The sequence below is a fragment of the Elaeis guineensis genome, chromosome 3 (genome assembly GCF_000442705.2).
Source record: "Elaeis guineensis isolate ETL-2024a chromosome 3, EG11, whole genome shotgun sequence".
NCBI classification, from domain to species: Eukaryota; Viridiplantae; Streptophyta; class Magnoliopsida; order Arecales; family Arecaceae; genus Elaeis; species Elaeis guineensis.
The window spans coordinates 11160848-11168289 of NC_025995.2; the positions used below are offsets into that span (position 1 = coordinate 11160848).

Below are 7442 nucleotides of genomic sequence, written 5' to 3' on the forward strand. Positions count from 1 at the left end.
CGCATTCGATGCCATCCAGGCACAACCACCCGTCATCCACGGCAGTCTCCTTCATCAGAGCGACTGTCTCAGCTCTCTTATCAAGACGAACAGCGACACTCGCGACGCTCTCGATGTGCCACCCACCATTCACGGTGCCCCACTCCTTTTCAATTGAATCGAGCAAGGAAGGGAAAGCGACCGCAAACACCGTCTGCTTCCCCCTCTAACTCATCGAGAGGTTCAACCTTTAGAGTTTCCCACCACCAGCGTCGAAGACTATGAATGTAAGTTCGAGAAAATTGACTGCCGACTTACCCAACTACGGGTGGATGGTCAGAAATTTTCAAACGATTTTGATTTCCATACCGCCCAACCTTTCTCTCGACATGTCCTGGACGAATTGATCCTGACTCAGTTCAAGACACGTGGAACCCTATGATGGTTCCACTGACCCAGTCGATCACCTTGAGAGCTATAAGGCTCTCATGACAATTCAAGGGGCAACCGACGTCCTTCTATGCATCGACTTTCCGATCATAGTTCGGAAAGCTACTCGAGCTTGGTACTCCAGACTTCGATCGAGAAGCATCCACTCTTTCAGATAGCTGAACATTCTTTCGTGGCCCACTTCAGTACCAATCGGAGGCCATCACGAACCTCAGATAGTCTCTTCTCGATCAAACAAAGAGAGACCGAAACACTCTAGGATTTTGTGGCCCGATTTAATGCGGCCACACTTGAGGTCAGGGACTTCAATAAAGACATGGCTATATCGACCATAAAAAGAGATCTGAGGGGGTCTCGATTCGCATATTCACTGGATAAGACTCACCTTCGGATGTATGCTAAACTCTTGGAGCGCGTGTGTAAATACATGCGTGCGGACGAAGGAGCCTCTGACCGGCATCAAATCGAAAGCAAAGGTCAGAAGAAGAAGCAAAAGAAGATTGGGGCTCTGGCCCAATCAAGTAGGCCCCCGACTAATAAGCAAGCCTCACCCCAACGACGGAGTCCAAGGCCGACATATAATAGGTATGACTCCTATACCCCTCTTTCTACTCCTCGTGCACAGATCCTCATGGAGATCGAAGGGCGGAATATCTATAACACCCTCCATCGATGAAAATGAAAGAACCACGATCGAAAGAAGTATTGTCGGTTTCACTGTGACTACGGCACAATACCGAACAATGCATCCAACTCAGAGATGAAATAGAGGCTCTGATACAACGAGGCTACCTCAAAAAATATCGGAGGGATCCGTCGACTCAACCTTCAGCCGACGAGGAAGCTGTAAATAATCAGCCGATTGCGGGAGTCATCAATATGATCTCCGGACGACTGAACTGAGAAATAACTCCCGAAGAAGAGTCGGCAAAATGACAACAACTCAATGTAATAACTTTTTTAGAAGAGGATGTTCGGAATTCAAACTCCTCACGATGATGCTATTGTTGTTTCGACAATTAGCTAATAAAAGCATGACGGATGTTTTATCCTACTCGACTTCCTTCCGAATGTAACTATTTGGAGAATCGACTACTTTATGTCAACTATATTTTGATCTTCTTGCAAAAACCGACGTCCGACTATGATTTTAAAGCGATACCAATATACTTCAGCTTTCACTATAAAAGCCAGAGGATCGACTATCTCGACACCGAATATACTTCGACTTTCACTATAAAAGTCAAAAGATCGACTATCTCGACATCGAATATTCTTTGACTTTCACTGTAAAAGTCAGAGGATCGACTATCTTGACACCCATTACATTCCGGTTCCCTTGCAGAGCCGACTAATCGACTACAACTGGAGGCCAACACCGACGATGCAGACTTTCTCCACAAAAGCGTACTGCGCTCATAGTCGGCTCTCCATTGAAGCAACTGGCTAATTTACTGACTTAGTATCAACTAAGAAAGGTAAAATGCCAAGACGACCAAGGTCAGATTGAAACTATACCGACATGGCCACGATCAGTTGAGGGATATCGGCTTGCCACTGATTATCAAATAATACGACGTATAAATCCGATCAAGCTTCGGGTAATGGATATTCGACTTACCATTGTTATCCTAACTAAATACGTCGGAAACTATACGACTAGTAGATTTTACAAAGTTTGCAAAATGGTTGGATTTAAGATCTACATTCAGAGATTATTCTACAAACAGACATTGCAGACTCGACGATACAGAGGAGTATTTCAGAACAGAAATACTTCTTTCATCATCAAAAAAGAGAGATTACAAAATTGGACCGAAGTCCAATTACATCTTTCTTTACAAAAAGAGAAACCAAAGAAAATATCGACTAATCTTCATCACCGCCCTTCGTTTCACTGAAGAATCGGCGAGCCCATCTTGAATCGGCTTCTTCGATAAACTCCACCTTCCAGTTTGGGAGACGATACGACTCAAGTTGAGCTGTGAAGATGATTGATCGATCATATTGCTCGACCAACCATATCAACAGCTTGACCCACTCATACGGGAACAGAGAGAGTCTCATCTGATTGATGACCACATCCTCCTTGTATAAGAGCTAAAGGAGGGCTTCAAATTTTCGCCCACCACCGAAGATGACCTTGCAGCTGAGATGGGGATGCGGGATATACAGTAATGGGTCGTTGATCACACCATTGATACCAAGAGTGAAAAACTGACGATGGCCCGAAGCACAATGCCGATTTCGAAACCAACCACAGTCAGACCCGAGAATGAGAGAACTTTCGGGCCCGACAGGGAGTCGTTGGCCAGAATCTCCGACCAACCACCCCCTACGAGAATCTCGCCCATCGAAAGAACTATCAAAGATTCAAGGGAATTTAAAAAAAAAAAATGACAAGGAATGTTTTCACATGAGAACAGCTCTCTGATAGAGCTCTCCCGCTAGAAGAGACAACAGCAAGGTAAATACCTGACTGACAGTAGCCCTTTATATAGAGGAACGTCCAACGGTTCAAATGAAAGAGGCCAGATCGAGACAACACCAGATGACGATACGTGGTAGCATCCGGACCCATCATCGATCCGACAGTTCGACACACTTGCACCAGATTAATCCACGTCACCTCCATCCGCGTATACAACTCCGACCCAATAACATCCAAACACGTGACAGAAATCTACATGCCAGAATCAAATCGCACGATGTCGGTTCGCCTTCCCGATATAACGTCTAGCGCCGGCTTACCTTCCGCAAATGATGCCTGACACTAAATCTTCCTGCTGATACGACAGCTCAAAGATGACAAAGTAGTTGATCGATCGTACTCTGGAGAATATGGTGGCAGAGTCGGGATTCGACATGACAGACAACAACTCCTTTTGCCCAAGGTAACTGATCACGTGGCGATGCACGCGGTGACTCACCATTGGACTTAGAAGTGGGGGGGCAACTGTTGGGATAAACCGACCGACCTCCATAAACCGACTGATCTCCGATGCAGATCGACCGACATCCGACTCTGGCCCCACAAACAGACATAACTCAGGTCAACCGACTACCGACTCCAACTCAACAACAGCCGACCAACCGGACATACAACTCTGACTCTACATCGACTGAATATGCGGTTCCGACTCTTCATCGACCAACTAAGTGAACCGCACCAACCTATTGCCAGCTGACCGACTAATGATTCGACTACTACCGATGGACAGCGAACGACTTAGACCATCGGCATAACAGAATTACTAGCCGACGATTGCTCATGACTTCTACCAACATTGGTCTATTCTACCAACATATGGTCGGTCAGTCAATTCAGATTTACCATAACCGTCATGAACGGTTACCGACTGCATATCACGGTGCAATCAGTGAAAATTAACGATCCACTACGTGACTATGGTCCGATGATTTAATGCCATAAAATACGGGATCATGTTCGACGATTACGAAAATCTCATCTATAAAATGGGATAAGGAAAATGAGGTTGGTAAGCCAACTTTGGGCCAAAATTCTACTACTGCTTACATTCAACTCCTGCTCCCCAACTTTCCTATTTGATTTAGGCATCGGAGGATCTCTGCCGGATATAAATTCGATTTGTGTAAATGCTGTTTTACAGATGTTCATTCTCCGCAACAGACGATGGAGAGTTGACCGCAGCACTCCTATTTATCGTCGTCATCTAGTTTTTTTTTTTTTTTTTTTTTTTTTTTTTTTTTTTTTTTTTTTTTTTTTTTTTTTTTTTTCTTTTTTTTTTTTTTTTTTCAGGAACCAGCTTGGCCTTGGCGAGCGAGAATCACGGAACCATCGATTTGGCCTTAGTGCGACAGGAGCGTGCGGAGGGGCACAGGACCACCAAGCTGGCCTTGGCACTGATGGGGCATGCGCGCGTCGGGGAAGCCTATGGCCAACGAGCGGAGGGAGCTGTCCGGGGCCACCGATGCCGGCCTCGGAACTGTCAGAGGTGCATGGGCATGCAGGGGACATGGAGCCATTTGCGGGGACCGTCGCTCTGGCCTCGACATCGCCGGAGAAGCATGCGAGCGCACGGGAGGTGTCGTCTAGCAGAGGGATGCGGAGTCGGCCAAAGGGTGTGCGGATGTGGCATCGACCGAAGGACACATATCGAGGGGACGTCGGTCGAAGGGCACTCGACGAGGAGGCATCGATAGGAGGGTAGCACGTGGTGGAGGCGTCGGCCAGAGAGGAGTGCACGCAGGCATCATTGGCCGGAAGGGGGGCTTCAGAGAGGAGCGGGGGCGCCCATCCAGCGGGGCTCGATGCGCACAGGTGCGTGGGAGGCACTGGTTTGCTTGCGGGCTGCCGAACTGGCGTCGACAGACGACGGAGGCGAAGCCGGGAGAGGTCGCATGGGGGTGGCGGAGCCGGGAGAGGTCGCGCGGGGGCGGCGGAGCCGGCTCCGGCGACGGCGGAGGCGTGCGTGCACATGAGGAAGGTCGGTGACCGCCAGTGATTTTTTCCGCCGCCCCCGGCGACGGCGGAGGCGTGCGTGCACATGAGGAAGGTCGGTGACCGCCAGTGCTTTTTTTCCTCTCCACTGCGGCTTCTCTCTCGCTTCCTTCCCTCCTTTTCCTCTCCCTTTCTTCTTCTTCTTCTTCTTCTTCTTTTTGGCGTCACTGGTGACAGGATGGGACCAGAGGAAGAAGCCCATTCCTCCTCTTTTTTTTCCTCCCATCCTTTCTGTCATTTGCGGTAGGGTGGAACAAGAAGGGAGGTGCCAGGTACAAGTGGCCCACGGCAATTCCCATAACACACGCAAATCGAGAATCAACGAGGGAATATCGTGGCACCTGTTCTCCGCGTAGAGCGTGGACGGCCATGCATGGGTGGCCTTGGCCGAGGCTGAAGACGGATGCACGAGGGACTTTCGTTCTTACCTTTCTTTGTTCTGGTTGTCAGATTTTAAATTTGCTGAAAAAGCAAGTTAAACTTGTGTGCCGTCACCACCGTTGGCTGAGATGGCGGAGGGAGGGATTTCTACCTGTGATGGCTGCACCTAGTTGTTGGCCTTGCCTTCCATCTGTCGAGAGGTAGTGGTGTTAGAGCGATGAAAGGATATTTTTTTTGGGCACCATTGCTACTCTACTTTCGATCAATGCTTCTTCGAATGGGGATGAGGCTCCTTCTTCTAACGTCAATCTGTTGGTGCAGAATTTTATCGAGCATCGGAATGACTGAAATCGGTGGAGCACCGGGCCGTTGGGGATGAGACCTGCAAAAAAATTTCTATCGAAGTTGGCTCCGACAGAAATTCTTCGACACTCAAATCAGTTTGCTGCTCAATAGAAGAATGAACATAAGAGACAAAGTAGTCACATACCTGGGGTTTCCTCTTTTTCTCCTTCTTATAATTGGAAACCAGAGTTTGTTAGGCTTAAGCATCTGGATCGTAGGCCGTCAAGATAGGCTATCTGTCTGCTAATAATTTGTTAGTTATAATCTTTTACGGTCGGTTGCCTGTTATTCTGTCTACTGGTCAGATTGTTACAGAATTGCTAGAATTTTTATTTTTTATTAAATATTTTTGAAAATTATGTTCAATATTATCATCTCATGATGTACGGTGGGCTCTATTTATTAATAATATAAACTGACAGACTATAGCTGAGAGTACGAGAGAGGTTTGTTTTATGATGTGATAAGGCCGCGCACTCTGGGTTCAATAGCCAAGGTAGAGCGAAGGCCGACGCCAGGTCGGAGGTCGAGGCGGGGTCGAATGTGCGCGGAGGGTGCAAGCACCTGCAGGCTAAAGCTGGGCACGCGGCAGTAACTTCTTCGCTCTTCTGCTACCTTTTCTCTTCCCTCCACCTCTTCCCCTCTTTCTTTTGTCCTATTGTGATGATACCCATGGGGGGATGCATGGAATGAGAAGGGAAGGCCTCTGTTAGGTCCAAATGACCTAAGGCATATGCTTGGTAGTTGGCGTGGTTTAGAGTCTTCTTCCCACGTTTTCGATTAGTACCAAAATACCTCCAATACTTCTCAATTCCACCATTTTCTTCTCTCTGTAATTCTCTGTAACCTTTCTCTCATAAATCAGAATAAACTCAGGAATTATTCTCCATTTTCTTAATTCTCCTGCATATTCTGATAGAAATTTTCCAATTCACTTTAGAATTCTAGAAGTTCTTTATTTTTTTTTCTTTATATCAAAGTGGTATCAGAGCTACTGAATTCTTGGCTGTGGGTTTCGCAATGGCTGAAGGAACTCGACACAATGTCGCCATTAGGGATGTTGAAGAAGCTTGGAACAAACGAATTACCACCATGGATGAGAAGCTAGAACAAATGTTTGGGGCTATGAAGGAGCTTATCCTTAATATTTCTCATATCGAGGATCAAATGCTAACTTCGGGGGCACACCAAATGCTCGACAAAATGGCAAAGAGAATCTTGAGGATGATTTCCATTTTGGTTCTTTTGGTAACTCTGCTCATACTTCAGGGTCTTCTTATTCTTACTCTACCAGACTTTCTAAAGTGGATTTTTCTCGTTTTAGTGTGATAATGTGAAGGAGTGGCTCTATAAATGTGATCAATTTTTTTTCATTGATAACACTCCTGAAAACATTAAAGTGAGATTGGCCTCCATCCATTTGGATGGAAAGGGTCTCCAATGGCATCATGCATTTGTCAAATCTTTGCTGACTACTTTTTTGCCCTTCTGGAGTGATTATGTCAAAATTATGAGTGATAGATTTAGAGAAGTTTATGATGATCCCATGTCTGACTTAAAGAATTTACAACAAACTGGGTCTGTTAAGGGTATCACAATCAATTTGATGTAGTGTTGACCAGGGTTAGTTTGCCTGAGGAATATTTAGTTAGTTGTTTTGTTTCTGGAATGAGATTTGATACCCAGATTCATGTGCGTATGTTTCAACCCAAAACTGTTAGGCAAGTTTATACTCTTGTCAAACTATATGAAGCTGTCCAGCCTCATTCAAACCTTCCCCAACCCACACCCTTTTTCAACTCCA

The 7442-nt window shown here is 46.3% G+C and overlaps 1 long non-coding RNA gene across 1 annotated transcript; it reads left to right on the forward strand.

Annotated features, from left to right (window-relative positions):
- Positions 1-6079: 6079 nt before the first annotated feature.
- Positions 6080-7011, forward strand: LOC140856047 (uncharacterized). The gene is made up of 2 exons (XR_012139457.1): positions 6080-6470; positions 6669-7011. It is a non-coding gene; the product is annotated as an uncharacterized lncRNA (long non-coding RNA).
- Positions 7012-7442: the final 431 nt, after the last annotated feature.